Genomic DNA, 16886 nt, shown 5'->3' with positions numbered 1-16886 from the left:
CCCTTAGGTTCCAAAATAATTAGTCTCACGGCTACGGATGGGATTTCCTGTCAAGTGATGTGAATGTAGATGGAGCACCTCAGTCACTGCTGGTGAGCAACTTCATTCATGCTGTATATTCCTCCTGTTTTCAACATTTACAGAATTGTAACAGCCACATTCTGATTCAGCTTTCACAGTTAAACAAATGAACCGGGGTGGGTGGGTGTACATTTGCCTTCTAGCACAATTTCTAATGAAGTTAGATAAGAGTTGCATGCTTAAATCCCCTCCTGCCATAATTGCTCACATACACTCCCTCCCTTCTTCCTAGACTCCTTCCCAGCAAAAAATTCAGCTTTAAGGCCTCAGTGCTAGTCACTGAAGCAGGAACAGATCAACTACAGTTTGAAGCTGTTCTCACGACCAGGGGGAATTGGGCTAAGAGGGCCTAGCTGGATTTCCGCTGGTCGTCTGCTCCCACGGGAGCCGAGCGGCTCTCGGCAGCAAACCGCAAAAACCACCCCACCTCTTAAATGAAGTTAGTGGAGTGAGTGCTCCGCAACCCCCATTTTGTTGATTGGGTGCTGCTGTGGCGCAGCTCTACACCGTGGCAATACACGAAGAGACCCTGGCTGGGAGGCTGAAACAAGCCTCCCGGCCCCAGGGGTCTCTCCAGAATGTCCCGTGCACTTGCGCAGGGTATCCTGGAACTTCTGGGGGCTGCACAGCCCCCGATCCCTGCAGCCCCAGCCAGCTCCATGATGGAGCCAAGCCAACAGTCGTGTCGGCGGCCAATCTGGCCGCCCAGGGACAACTCCCTGCACTACCCTGAACGGTGCTTCATACCGATCGTGTGAAGCGCCTCTTTGCCTTGCTTTTTAGTCCTTGAGTATTCCTAATCACGTGCCTTGATAGTGTACTTAAAAACAATCAATTTCACTTTTGAAAGTGGTTGTGAAATGTCAGATTTCAATGGCACAAATGCATACTATAGGCATACTATACTAAATTTCCAGGTGATGCTTCTAAATGGGAAAAAAATTGAGGTCATCCACACAATCAAAAACTGTGTTCTACCTAGGTTGGGATCTGCGTGTGCTTCCAATTTTTGGTTGTGTGGAAGCAAGGTAGGAGGAAAAACTAGGTAAGTTTTCCTCCTACCTTGCTTCCACACAATCGCTTCTATCCAGGTTTTCCTCTATACTGCAGAGGATTCTGGGGTGCATTTAAGGGTGCCATCAGTTGGGTCTGGCTGCAGCTCTGTGTCTGTTGTCTTTGGTTCCACTCTTTTCATGGCCAGTGTGATTGCAACAAGAAAAAGGGAAAAAGGCAATACACTTTAATCAACAATTTGGATATAGCTATCTGTTACTATGAAACAATGAAAGTAGTTTTTGAAAATGTATTTAATGTATAATAATTCATTGTAATGAGTTATTATAACATTTAATCTGCAACACCAGGTTTAGCCCACAGTTACAACATTTTTTTAAAAGCAGCATATTTTTTTGGCAGAAGTAAAGCAAAGTAACAGCAGCCAAAGGCCAGCTTTTGAAAGGGAGTTGTACTACCGAGACACAAGCCAATTCTTTAAGCATCTGGTTCCTGCAGGACAAAAGATGGAGTCATGGGTGATCGACCTAGACAATGGCATGTGACACTGATGACTCCTTGTTTTCCTGTTCCTGTTTGGAGATGCCTGAAGTTACAGCAGGTGGCCATTAGGAGCAGTTGTGCCATGCTGCTACATTAGCTTATCACTTCTGCAGAGATCTACATTAGCTTATCACTTCTGCAGGCACAGGTAGCCCTCACTCCTGCGGACAAACCTTGACAACTCTTATTGACAAATGACACCAGGGATGCAGGTAGGGGAAAGGAGGCTGTGTTCAGCCCTTTCCCTGGCGGTCCCTCGGAATGAGGGAGATAATGAAGAAAATAGGGAGGGGTGGAGGTAGGGGCCCCTCAGGAGTTGAAGGGTTCTTTGAAACTATCCGCTCAATTATAGCTACACCCCGGAATGACACCATAATCAAATAAGGAAGACAAGAGGAGAGCTGGTCTTGTGGTAGCAAGCATGACTTGTCCCCTTAGCTAAGCAGGGTCCTCCCTGGCTGCATATGAATGGGAGACCACATGTGAGCACTGTAAGATATCCCCCTTAAGGGATGGAGCCGCTCTGGGAAGAGCAGAAGGTTTTAAAGTCCCCCCCCCTGGTTTCTCCAAGATAGGGCTGAGAGAGAGTCCTGCCTGCAACCTTGGAGAAGCTGCTGCCAGTCTGTGAAGACAATACTGAGCTAGATAGACCAATGGTCTGACTCAGTATATGGCAGCTTCCTATGTTCCTTCTAGACAATGGCCTTGACTTCATGCAATATCTGACAATATTTGACCACAATCAGTAATTGACAGTATTTGGTCGGTGAGTTGGCTGACACACCAACCCTACTTCATGTACCTTTCAACAAGCTACCTGGCACTGAGGCCGCTGGCCTATTTTATGGATCCCTGTTAAGAGCTTCCTGATATTGGAAGGGGCCAAGCAGACTCTGGTAACTTTAACAGGAGCTATATTTGTTGGCTTACTTGTTAGCTGTGTTGTATTCCTTCACACATGCCTCCTTCGAAAACGCTTCGCCATTATTTTTCTATGCCTACATCAAATGTCTGCTTAGACAATATATGCTTAAAAAGAAGAAGAATCAGTTTCAACTCAACATTTATATCCTACATGGTAGTTATGTTCTTGCTGACCATAATGTTTCAAGCTTTTCCCCATCTCCTGTTGCAAAACTTTGGTGGCTAATCTGTGGACCACAGTGGGCACAGGTAGCAGATTTGTAGTGGTTCTAGACAGGAGCAAGAGAGCCCCTGAGCCTGGTTAAGGTATATAGGTAGATCTACACTCCTGCCTGTCTCTACACATTGGTTTGCTCTCCATCTCTGTAGTTACAAAACCACTCTAGGACATGGGGGGTGGGGGGCGGAATCTGTCTATGTACTGTAGCCTGCACTGGAGATATTACAACTTCAGTTGTATGGCCATACATACTCATCCTTTCAAATTAAGAGGTGGCACATCTTCCCAAAAAGGATGGTCATCACTGTTCTAAAACGTGTTCAAATGTGACATCTACAGAATTCAAAACAAATGCTTCATCTCACTTCAGCCACTTAGCAGTGATTGGTGCTGAAGCACACCTCTTTTCAGCTTTTTCAGAATTTCAGCCCACAGTGATTCTGTGGCATGGTTGTTTCTTTCAGATTTCCAACTTTTAATTTTAGATCTTTTTTTTTAAATGTAGCACTATGGCCCTTTTAGTTTAACCTACTTCGACTTTTTTGTAGGTTTCTGTACAGACCTGACAATATCCTATTGATTCTCATTGTTTCAGCAGGTGTCTGATATGTTTATATCGACATTCTTTTTTAATACCAGGCATCCTAATCCACCCATCTTGGCTCTAGGCTTCTAGCATTTGCATATAAACAGTGTATATTATGCCACCCTTTGAATGTCCTTTTTTGTGTGTGTCTTTCATCTGACACTTTAATTGCTTATATTGCTTTTCATTGGTTTCATGTGTATGTTGTCAGTTTCTAACAAATTCTTGTTTAGAGTGCATGTGCTTTAAATAAATGAGATTTAAGCCTGGTTATGCACAGGATTGCATCCTTTGTATTTATAACATCTTCTCTAATGAATGATCTTCATTATGAACTAATAACATCTTCGCTAATGAAATGAAATAATGAAGCTCCTTAGCACCCATCAACTGTCCTCTAAATATTCGCTTCAAAGGTGTTCTGCAACTTTTTCAATGTAGGTGCCAGCAGTTGTATGCCATTTTATTTCCGCCTGAAGTCACCTCTGTGAAACTGGCTACTCTCAATTCAAACTATTCCTCCATACCTATCAAACTTAAACCTGTTTTTCCCAATGCGTGTCACCCTCACATTGAGATACGACACCTTCGATTAGATAGCACATGCAATGCAAAAGATTTTTCAGAACGGGAAGCTCTAGACTTTAGTGTCCTACCCTGATTACGTACATTCGACCTCTAGGTTTTCGCACTACCTTTTTCCAATGCTCTATGAAACACAACCACTGGCTTTTCACCAACATACTCACAAAGGCTGTATTTCCAAGCACACATGTCATCTGCTACCTTCTGTAAGGTGCCAAAGGTTTTGAACAAATGGCTTTGGTGGCAGAACTCATGTGCTTTACCCTCTGTGTCACAAGGCAGCTAATGGAGAAGGACTGGCTGATCTAAACCTTGCTGTCCCACAGTGCACCCCTTAGAGTGGCAAGATGGAAAATTGCAGCCTGCCAGTCCAGCAAGAATCATGTGACCTGGGTAGCCAATAGAGTCCCTGACTGCCTTGTGTAAGAGCTTCTATAGGCTGGGCTTCCCAATCTGAGCTTCTTGTTCCCATGCTGTATGAATATGGTTTAGTACTATCTTTCACTGGTGAATGTTTTCAGCTTCCACTGATGACTTACAGTACATGAATGAATGACTCTTCATCTTCTTCGCAGATCTCATGCTACACAGAGCCTCCTCACTTGAAATGCAAAACTTTTTAGAAGAGTCAGTTCACATGGTCAGCTGCAAGACATTATGTATAGAAGAACTGAGTGAAGTACAGGCACTTGTGAACTTGCCTCAATTTTAAAAATTGAAATTTTAAAATGTTGGATATTTTTCTGTGGGACAAGTGTCTTTCCAATTACATTTCGACAAAGTGTTTTATGATTTTAATCTCCAGCATCATTGTTTGGTGGGCTTGCATAGAGTTTTGGTAAAAATTAGGCTTTCAGCCATATTACCTATTAGATTTGTTAATGACATGCAAGTCTGCCAGGATCTTGCGCATATAAACAAACATATAAAAGCCCTAGAAATAATGGTGTTTCTATATATTAGAGGAAGAAAGACGGCTTGCTCTTGTTTCGGTCTCTTTCTGGGTACACATGTGCAGCCTGACAAAACAGTTTCTTCTTTTTGGTGCAGAGGGAAGCATGTGTAGCAAGTCTTTTCATCTCTCTGGGTGGCTAGGTGAGGGGAAGTTGAAACAATTTTTATATTTACTTTTTATTTAACTGCATCATCCTTGACAATTCATTATAAATATGCCCGTTTCAAATATGTGCTTTGATCTGGTTCCTTGGTAATTAAATTGCCTTCCTTTAAATTTCCATCATTTAAACTAATCCTTATTAAAGCCATTTTGCCCCCAAACTTCAAATATTGAATTTTTTTTTTAATCTAGTGTGAAGAAAATAATTTATTATTCTGGGTATATTTGCTTAAACACAGCCTGGTTACTCCAAACTAGGAAATTGATTTTCTTGCCTCTTAAATTAACTGACAGCTAAATCCAGCAGTTTATTATTATTATTATTATTCAAGGGCATAGATTCAACTTAAAATATTTGTCCTTTCAGTTCAGCAGGGCATGTCCAGACAGCTCTGATTCTGGGAATTAGCAATATTGCAGAACGTTACAGTTCAGACACACTTGGAAAGTTAGCTTGCACTGGCCTTTGATAATCCACAAGGCTGGCAAATATTTATTTTATATATTCATTACATTATCACCCTACCTTTGCTCTAAGATGCTCAGGCAGAAGGTATACATGAGTCTGCCCCTGCCTTTTGAGGCAGGTTATTTATTTATGTATGTGTCTATTTATCTGTCTATTTCATTCATTCATTCATTCATTCCTACAGAAGTGTCAAGGTGGTTTACAAAAAATAAAAGCAACCAAAAACAACATTAAAACAGATATCAAATCAAATCACATCAAATTGTATTACCGTCAAAGACCAGCATAATCAAAGCATATATAAAATTCAAATTGAAACAACAAATCAGTAAAATGGAAACCAAAAGCCTGGCTGAAGAGATGTGTCATCAGCTGTTTCCTAAAAGCCATCAGGTGAGACTGAGAATAGTGACTGGCCCCGGGGATCACACAGTGAGCTTCATGACTGAGTAGGGATTGGAACTCTGGTCTAACCATAGCTCCATAAAAGAATGCAGAAGGTCTGAGGTTCAACCCCGGCATCTTCAGACAGGGCTGGGAAAGGCGCTGCTGGACTGCCAGTGCAGACAAAACTGATCTAGCTGAACCAATGGCCTGACTTGTGTGTGTGTGTGTGTCTGTCTGTCTGTCTGTCCGTCTGTCTACACACACACACACACACACACACACACACTCGTATGTTGATTGTGCTGGGTGCTGTGAATTCAGAGAATCACACCAGGACAAAGACTTTGCCAGGACAAATACTTCCTCTAGCAGGAAGTATTGCTTCCTGCATTTGCTTCCCACATTCACAGTAGTATATTTCTGTGCCCAAATAATGGCATGCCACTGTGATCAAGCCATGCAACGCTGAAGCATGGGTAGGCTCCCAAACAACAAAGATGGCCATTTGTGGGAAAGGAATGTTATGCCCTAGTGGATATGTCAGGGCTGGCCCCACTCACCATGGAGTTAAATATGGACAAGCACATCTTGTCCCCTGTCCCAGCACCTCCCCCCTTCTTCTAAACGGGAGAGGGGTGTGTGATTTGGACAGACCAACCCTCCCGTGCAATTAGAAGTGATACATACTTACAACCAGTGGTCCCTCTAATTTTTTTCCATCTCTGTGCCGAACGAGTTTTGTTCTGGGCGGCAGTATGAAGGCAGTGTGTGTATGCACATGCATTCAGAGTGGGGCCTTCCTGATTCCACCTGAGTGGGATCTAAAATGAACTGAGTGGACCTCCAAAAACTTGTGAGCGGCACACGTGCGCATGCCTTAGAGGGAACAGTGGTTACAACACCCAGAGGAGTGGGCCAGCAAGTCCTGTCCTCCATGTTGACATACTTCTTAATGACCTCTCCCACTCTCCACTGCAGTGGTAGCAGTAGTGCAGTATTTGTCTTTGCAGACATTCCTGTGGCTGTGGAATGCATCAGTGGAGGAAGCATGGCTTGGCAGTGTGTCCCCTGGTGCTCTACCTGGTAGAGCTTTAAGCTTAAGAATGACTGAACAGGGCTGTGGTTTGAAAGATAATATTTGCATTTTTCTAGTCTATTTCATTATATACCAATAGATGGACAGACAGATAGACAGACAAAGGGTTGACATACTGACTAAATTACTCAGTGGAAGTTCTACTGAAATGAAGTAGTCCTTTAATAGTCCTTTCCTTAACTCCTGAGTAGTACTACTGAGTAACTTAGTCTGGATATTAGCCAAGCTGCCCTAATAATTTGAGGTGGCCCTCAGGAAAGTGTTATGATCATAATGGGTCAAATTAGCCACAAATAGTCAAGTGTGTAATCCATTAACTCCATACTATGAAACAGTTGAGGTCTATCAGAGTGTTCTGTGAGTGTGTCAGATGAATGACCATGTTAATGAGATTGTTCTGGAGTGCTGGCCACACTCAAACTGGACTTTTTAAGGTGGGGAATCAGTGTGACTAGGTAGAACAGTTCATTATAGAATACATTTGTGCAAAGTTTTGGTCTGGAAAATGAGGAGGAGATGGAAAGGTGGTAAAATCAGATTTATTTAGGGATTATCAGAGTACAGGAAAAGAAAAGAAAAAGATTGATTAGGCAAGATGAGGAGGCAATACAATCTTAACTAACAGTATTAACTAGCATTAGTAGAGGTGTTTTAGCTTAAGGTCCAAATTGTCAATGAATTAGCTTGAGGCTTTAATTTGATAAAGGACCCAGATATAGACTTGAAGAGCAGAGAGAAGGGAGCAAGGAGATTCAAAAGGGATAGGAAGTTAGTATTACTGATCCTGATCTGTTGGTGTGTTGGATACACTTTCAGGATGAGGTACACAGATAGACTTCATTGCAGGGAGAAGGCAGCAGAAAAGCAGGAAGAAGGAAGGGTGAAGAGTAGAGCACTACAGCTCGAACACTTGAAAACCAGCAGGGCAAAGATCCAGGTGGGGTTGGATTCTGAAACTGACCCCGGGTCTGCTCCCAAGTCTGATCCTGAGGCCATGTGGCTAGGCCAGGGGGTTTTGTACTCAGAAACATATCTTGAGGCCATGCATAGTCAAGCACTCTGACTGTAGGGGCTGAAACCTGCATGTCTGCAGCCCCAAGACAAGGAGGTCCTGATTCACATAATCAGGAACTGTATTCTACCCGGGTTTGGGAGCTGCATGTGCTCCCAGTTTTCGGCTGTGTGGAAGCAAGGTAGGAGGAAAACCTGGGTAGGAGGAAAAGCTACCTAGGTTTCCCTCCTACCTTGCTTCCACACACCAAAAATTGGTAGCACACTCAGCTCCAAAACCCAGGCAGAGCGCAGTTCCTGATTGTGTGAATGACCTCAAGCTTTTTCTGTAACAATCACTTTGTATGTTATCTATTTCCAAATATAAAACACCTCCATTTATTTTTTATTATTTATTTTTCAAATGTATGTAAAGGTAAAGTGTGCCATCAAGTTGGTGTCGACTCCTGGCGTCCACAGAGCCCTGTGATTGCCTTTGGTAGAATACAGGAGAGGTTTACCATTGCCTCCTCCTGCGCAGTATGAGATGATAGATCACTGCTGCCTGATATAGGTGTGCCCATAGTCTGGGAAACATACCAGCACGGATTCGAACCGACAACCTCCGGCTTGCTATTCAAGTTATTTCCCCACTGCGCCATTAGGCAGATTAAATCTATGTACCACCTGATATATAAATCTCCAGGTGGCTTACATGCATGCATACATACATACATACATACAAACACACGTAAGTAAGTAAGTAAGTAAGTAAGTAAGTAAATAAATAAATAAATATGTTAGAAATAACTGACAATAAAGCAATAAAAACAATTTGAAACAATCTAAAATTTAACTGAAAGCCTGAAAAAGCAGGTGTGTCTCAAGAGTTTTCTTGAAGGTAGCTAGATATGGGGAGTTCTTATTCTGACAGGGCGCACATTCCAGAGCACATTCCTATAGAGAAGGCATGATTCTGAGTCACCACCAAGGGAGCCAGTGGAAACTGTAGCTAGACCTCTCCTGATCATCTCAATAGGCGGCAGGGCTCCTGATGAGGAAGGCACTTCCTTAAAGTTAGGAAACTCCAAGGTTCCTGTGTGTTTATCATTGTGCTTTGCACATATGCAGGATTTTCACATGCAGCAATCTACATGCAAGCAACATGTTAATTCCTACACTAGAGCTATCATATACTCTACAGCTATTCTGGCCCCATAATATCATATAAGAAAGAGCTCGCAGAGTACAACAGCTTAGAGATTATGAACTGAGTGTGTATGCCACTGGTTCAAAATCTCAGTTTGGTAAGATCTTAGTGGGTGACCTCAGACAAGACACTGTCTCAGCCCCATCAAGAACTGGAAAGATTATAATACCGGCCTCCCTTATAGGGTTGTTGCAAAAATTAGGGGAGTGTTTTGAGTTCATAAGAAGGACACAGAACGTTACAGGCGAGTGCCTTCCACATAGAAATATTGGAAGCAGCCCTAAGCAGTTAATTAATTGCAGAGGATCTAGTGCAATACATTGAGCATCTCAATGTCTCATTGAGGGCCCTGAGCAGTTCCCAGGGAAATGGATGCACATGCATATGGCAACTTCCCACAGCAACAATTAGGTACAGTCTATAGCAAGTAATTGCTATAGGATCCATGGTTGCAACTCAGACATCTTCTTCTGCAGATAAAAAGAGACTTCTGCATACTGAGCAGTTACTTTCCTTGCACAAAAACTTTGCAAGGGGAAAATCAAGCTGATCTGGTTAATCCGTAGTGCATGGGGCAGTCCTTCACTTGCAGCTAAGTGTGCACAGATCTGGGGAAAAGGCTTGCGCATCTGTGTGCCCAGCCCCATGAGCGGTATTCTTCTTTTCCCCTTTGGCTTACAGCCCTCCAGATTGCAGTCTAAAACTCTTTGATGTAATGCAATATAAAGAGCCTTCTACATTTTATTACACATTACACAACTGACACTTTAAAATGTCAATTCCTGCCTATATTCCTGTACACACATTTGCATCTGTGTTAATTGTTTAAATGATGAAGGGTCTTTTAAAGGAAGGAGAAAAACCCTTGCTTTACCCTACAATTAAAAAACGACAGATTAACAGGCTTTTTGATGAGATGGAAATATGGAAAATACCATGTTGTTTAAGTGGGATTTTATATTCGTCTACTGAAGTGATGAAGGAGCTTTTGTAAAGAAAACCTTTCATCTTAAACATGCAGTGCTCCATCACAACATAATTACCCTAATTTGTATTCCGCTGTAGAAATAGGCTTTTTCTGCTTAAACAAATTAAGTAACGATCACTAAGCCTACATTCCCAGCTTCCCCCACCCCACCCCCAGGTATGCCATTATCAATCTCATGACAAGTCTAGTTACCCTTTTAAAACTCCAGATTTTTCTCTGCTTAAGGTGACTTTGGGAAACCCAAACGGGAAAGATCACTATATAGTTGGTTTTATTGCATTGGATGTGTTTTCACTCTGAACATTATTGGCCACGGTTTGGGTAGAAAGCCTATTTTTATAAAATGTGAATTAGGTGAAGAAAAAGCTGTGGCTGTAATTCAGCAAAAAAAGAACAGGGAGTGAGTGTGTGCCATTGTTCAGATTGGTCCACATGTTAAATAAATAAAATAAAGCTTGCCTAGCATGCTCTTTCTGTTCTATCATCAAGCAGTTTTGGAAGAAGCCTTATACCCCCCATAACTTGTATCCCTCATTCTGGCAATGCAATGTTGGCAACCCTACGTGAGAAGTCCTGGGCAGAGGTGCACCTAGGTAATTTTGGAGTCTGGACCTAAAGGCCTTTGGAGCCCCCCCCCTGCAAGTTAAGCATCATTTTAAAACATGTAGATTCTTGAGGGCACAAACCACACCACCAGGACAGACTAAAGAGGATTTGGCCCTCAGGGAGCATGGAGGCCCTGGGCTTCGGCCCCAAAGTCCAGGGGGTAAGAGCAGCTCTGGTCCTGGGAAGCATTACAGATTCCCTATAGGTCAGTGGTATAGCACATGCTTTGCTGCAGAAGGTCTTCAGTTCAATCTGTGGCATCTCCAGATAAAGTTGGGATAGCTTCCTGAATGAAACTCTGGAGAGCTTCTTCCAATCAGTGTAGACAATACTGAGCTAGAGGTAGTGGAGCAGCAAGGTTGAAGTGGGCCCTGGGAGAGACACAACATGAAGATGGGCCCCTGGACCTCCTGCCATCTTTTTCTCCCCCTCCCACCGGTCTTTGCTGCAAAAGAACTATATGGACATGGTGAAAAACAAAACTTTCTCTGCATACCCTTTTTCTTGTCCCTATGCAAATAATCTCACACCTGCCCACACTCTGATCAGGAGCCAGCTGCTTGCCTGTGAGCTGGAGAGGTAGGAGGCAAAGACCAGGCTGTTTCCCTTATGGGCCCAGGAAGCAGTCCCCCACCTGCCGTGGGCCCAGAGACATGTGTCTCCCTTGCCCATTCAGTTCTTACACTCCTGGGTAGATGAATTAACAGTCTGATTCAGCAGAAGGTAGCTCAGACAGTTAACGGTTAACAGACAAGCAAGTGGATGCAGGTAATGGAACTCTGTGGAAAGGGCAAGGAGGGCTTGAACAACAAGAATGGGAAATTTATTAACTTGAGGAATATTCCTTCAAGACATTCACAAATCCTCCTGCTTCTGAGGGGAAACGGTGTCTAAAACGTTTATTTTCTCAGTAGCCATTTCACAGCTTTGTGTTTCTGAGGGGGAAGGGCTTTGAAAAGGAGCTGGGGCTGAGCACCAGTTTCCCCCTGACAAAAATGCCCAGGAGATAGAAAAAAATAAAAGTAGCATATGAAGTAGGACCCAGGTTAGAGCAGGCACTCCTGTCTTTGCTGCTGACTTTTGTTTTCCCCTCACACTCAGCCTCAGAACATAAGAACAGCCCTGTTGGATCAGACCCAAGGCCTCTCTAGTCCAGCATCCTGTTTTACACAGTGGCCCACCAGATGCTCCTGGGAAGCCCACAGGCAAGAGGTGAGGGCATGCCCTTTCTCCTGCTGTTACTCCCCTGCAACTGGTATTTAGAAGCATCTTGCCTCTTAGGCTGGAGGTGGCCTATAGTCCTCAGACTAGTAGCCACTAATAAACTTCTCCTCCGTGAATTAACTAAGCCCTTCTTAAAGCCATTCAAGCAGGTGGCTATCACCACATCTTGTGGCAGATCTTTTTGTCTGTCCTAAATTTCCTGGCCATCAGTTTCATGGGATGACTCCTGTTCTAGTGTTGTAAGAGAGGCAGAAAAAATTCTCTCTGCCCATTCTCTCTACTCCATGCACACTTTTATATTTCTATAATGTCTCTGCATAGTCACCTCTTTTCACTAAAAAGCCCCAGATGCTGTAGCCTTGCCTCATAAGGAAGGTGCTCCAGGCCCGTGATAATTTTGGTTGCCCTCTTCTGCACCTTTTCCAATTCTACAATGTCCTCCTTAAGATACAGTGACCAGAAATGTATGGAGTACTCATGTGGCCACACCATAGATTTATATAAGGGCATTACAATATTAGCATTTTTATTTTCAATCCCCTTCCTAATGATCCCCAGCATAAAATTTGCCTTCTGCACAGCTGCCATGCACTGAGATGACACTTTCGATGAGCTGTCCACCACAACCCCAAGATCTCTCTCTTGATCAGTCACTGACAGCTCAGACACCATCCGTGTATATGTGGTGTATATGTGAAGTTGTTGGGGTTTTTTTGCCTCAATATACATCACTATACACTTGCTTAAATTGAACAGCTTTTGCCATTTTGTCACCCACTCACCCAGTTTGGAGAGATCCTTTTGGAGCTCCTCACAATCTGTTGTGGATTTTGCTACCGTGAATAGTTTTGTGTCATTGGCAAATTTGGCCACTATGCTGCTTACTCCAACTTCCAGATCATTTATGAATGAGCACTGGTCCCAATACAGATTCCTGGGGACCCCACTTCTTACTTCCCTCCGTTGTAAAAATTGTCCTACTCTCTGCTTCCTGTCGATAGGCTCAGGTAACACTTGCATACCGGGGATATTGCAACATTTTGCTGCAGGTCAATTTTTGTAATGTTATAATAGGCATGAAGGACTGTATGGACTGTGTAGGTAATCATGCAAAAAATATACTGTTGGATGGGAGAGAAGATGAGGTTTTTGATGTGGAATGGGATTTGATGGACCCTGAGTAAGACAATTGTTTTTCTCGTTCAGATGTCTCTTTAGGGACAACTGATGTCTTTTGCTTTGTCTTTTGCTTAATGCACAGATTTAAACAGTGGTGTTGCCTACTTTTGGAAACAGTGAAGCCTACATATCTAATGATTTTTGCTTAGGGATGTAGTCTTTTTCTCAATATTTTTCTAAATCTCTGCCCAGGGATAACTCAAACTATTTTCCTGCCCAGGACAAATTGTTTTGCATCTTGTTGAATGTGGGATGGGGGAAGAAACTGTGTTTCCTCTTCAGGGGTTTTTCAGGTTCCAGCCCCTTTTCCTTGTTCCAAAAAGGTGAGCAGAACAAAAGGAAAGGAGACTTCTAATGGATGGAAGTGAACCTGTATGTTCACTTGGATGAAGGAAAGGGGATTGCAGTAGACAGTCTCCAGACTATGCTGTCCCAGAGAGGCTGAGCTGTGCACATCCCCCCTAGAGAATTCTCCCAATTAGCTTGAAGCCCCTTGAAGTTTGCTGTCCTAGGCACCTGCCTCTCCTGGGCCCGTTCTAGACAGCAGGCTTTTCCATAGGATTAAGAGGGTTGAAATACTGTGCATTACAGGGCATATTGGATATTTTGAATTTGCCCAAAAACCCGAGGCAAAAAGGGAAATGTTTTACCCTGGGCTTAAGTCAGACTAAGCTTCAATGTGCAATGAAAAACTCAAATTGTGTATGAAGTGCTCCCCAATAGCTCGCAGGGATTTCAACTTTAAACTGGACGATATGTGGATGTCCACCTGCCCTTCCAAAGTAAAATTGCCATATGGTGGGCTATGGGGTTAAGACTGCCTTGGTTGGCCTAATAGATGATCTCCAATTGGCGATCGACAGAGGGAGTGTGACTCTGCTGATCCTTTTGGATCTCTCGGTGGCCTTCAGTACCATTGACCAAGATATCCTCCTGGGTCACTTGAAGGAGGTGGGATTGGGTGGCACTGTTTTACAGTGGTTCTGTTCCTGCCTTTCTGACAGATTCCAGATTGTGTCGCTTGAAAACTGTTGCTATGAAAAACAAGAGCTACTGTGTGGTGTACCACGGGGCTCCATACTGTCTCCAGTGCTTTTAAACATCTACATGAAATCGCTGGGAGAGATTGTCAGGAAGTTTGGTCTGGGATGCTATCAATATGCTGATGACATCCAGATCTATTACTCCATACCAACTTCATCAGGAAATGGCATGACCCTGCTAAGTGCCTGCCTGGAGGCAGTATTGGGCTGGATGAGGGACAACAGGCTGAAGTTGAATCCAAACAAGACGGAGGTACTGTCTGTAGGGGGTCGGGATCTGAGAGATGGTTTAGATCTGCCTGTTCTGGATAGGGTTACACTCCCCCTAAAAGATCAGGTTAGTGGTCTGGGAGTGCTCCTGGATCCCAAACTCTCCCTGGTTTCTCAGGTTGAGGCTGTGGCCACGAGTGCTTTTTAGCAGCTTCGGCTGATACGCAAGATATGTCAATTTCTGGAGACAAATGACTTAAAACAGTGATACATATGCTGGTAACCTCTAGGCTTGACTACTGTAATGCACTCAATAAGGCTGGTCTCACGATCCGTGAGACCCACTTTTGCCGATACTGCGGGTAGAGCGGGCTAAGCCTGCTGTCCCCACAGACGATCTCTGCAGGAGCCCTAGGTGGCCACCCACATTGGCCACCCACATGATTGCCGGCTCCGTGATGGAGCCAGCAGGGGCTGGAGGGAGTGGGGGCCAATTGGCCCCTGCAAGCTCCAGCATGCCCTGCGTGAGTGTGCAGGGCATGCTGGTGAGACCCCTGGAGCTGGGAGGTGGCTTTTCGCCTCCCCTCCGGGGGTCTCCTCATGAGTAGCTGCGCTGTGGAGCCTCGCTGCGGCTACTCAAGATCCAATAGCCTGGGTTTGCGGAGCACTTGCTTCATAAACCCGGGCTAAGGGGCGGGCTACATGAGCAGGTTAGCCACTCAAGAACCACTGGGCTCGCAGCCGAGCCCAGTGGTTCTTACGATTAGCAAAAATCGGGCTAGGCTCTCCTAGCCTGATTTTTGCTAATCATGAGAATAGCCCCTATGTGGGTCTGCCTTTGTACTGTAGGTAGTTTGGAAATGACAACTGGTTCAGAATGCGGCAGCCAGATTGGTCTCTGGATCTACCCAAAGGGACCATATAACACCGCTTATAAAAGAACTGCACTGGCTGCCGATATGTTCCCGAACAAAATACAAAGTACTGGTTATTACCTATAAAGCCCTTAACGGCTTAGGTCCAATGTACTTATGAGAGCACCTGCTCTGTCATGAACCCTGTTGTCTATTAAGATCATCTGCAGAAGTCCGGTTATGGTTGCTGCCAACCCGTTGGTGGCAACTCGGGACTGGGCCTTCTCTATGGCTGCCTCGTGGCTTTGGAACTCACTCTCTGCTGAAATAAGAGCATCTGCTTCTCTTTTTGTTTTTAGGAGGACCCTGAAGATGTACCTATTTTCCCAGGCCTTCAACTGAGACCAAAATTTTAAATTTAATGTGTTTTTATCTATTATGATTTTTAATCATTTTATGAATTTTAGATGTGTTCTATTTTGTAATATGTTTTAATTCTGTATACCATCTATAGATTTTGATATTAGGCGGTATATAAATTCAATAAATAAATAAAATAATAAATAAATATGGCAGGGCTCCTGCCTATTTTGTTGATCTAGTTATGCCTCTGGCTGCTGAAATGACAGAGATATAACAGCTGAATACCTGTAAAAAGCATTTGTACTAGGCACTGCACATTGGCAAAAGTAAATACGTTCTTTCCCACAGGCTCATAATCTAAATAAAAGCAGAAAACAAACGAGAAGAGGACTTGAAGGGAAATGAAAATCTTTGTAGTTGTTGAGTAAAACTAAAAGGAACACAGAGAATATTACAGTAAAAGGAAGTCTCTACTACAATAGCTAACCCAAAGATAAAGAAAGGATCAAAACATAGCAACATCAAGAGGGAAACACACACAAAAAGGATAGACTTTTTAAAAAGTTTATTGATTTTTAACCACGTACACAACAGTACTTTGACAGATCAAACCACATATTTCCCATTTCCCTGTAATACTCATCCCCTTCCCAACTTTTGGAATATTCGCTTTGCCCTCCCCAGGATTTGATTTTTCTTATAAAAGAGGACAAAGAAGGGGTCTGATGAATATTCACAGAGAATTCCACACATAAGGAAGCACAATAGAGAAATGATGAAGATGAAAATGGGACATGGGAGAGGAGAGCTGGTTTTGTGGTAGCAAGCATGACTTGTCCCCATAGATAAGCAGGGTCTGCCCTGGTTGCATATGAATGGGAGACTTGATGTGTGAGCACTGCAAGATATTCCCCTCAGGGAATGAAGGTGCTCTGGGAAGAGCAGAAGGTTTCAAGTTCCCTCCCTGGCTTCTCCAAGATAGGACAAGATTTATTTATTTTTTAGGACAAGATTTTTTTTATTGAACCAACAAACTACCAAAGCATACAGTACATTGCCAAAGCACAATTATATACAAAGTGGTTGTTTGTATATCATATATCTACAAAGATTTACACACAAGGATTTGGAAACCCACAGGGTTATAAAGTATATGCAGGCAGTACTGTAACTCAGGGATGGGGGATTACAAGGCAC

The sequence above is a fragment of the Hemicordylus capensis genome, chromosome 3 (assembly GCF_027244095.1).
Source record: "Hemicordylus capensis ecotype Gifberg chromosome 3, rHemCap1.1.pri, whole genome shotgun sequence".
Classification (NCBI taxonomy): Eukaryota; Metazoa; Chordata; class Lepidosauria; order Squamata; family Cordylidae; genus Hemicordylus; species Hemicordylus capensis.
Note: the sequence above shows the minus strand (reverse complement) of the source record.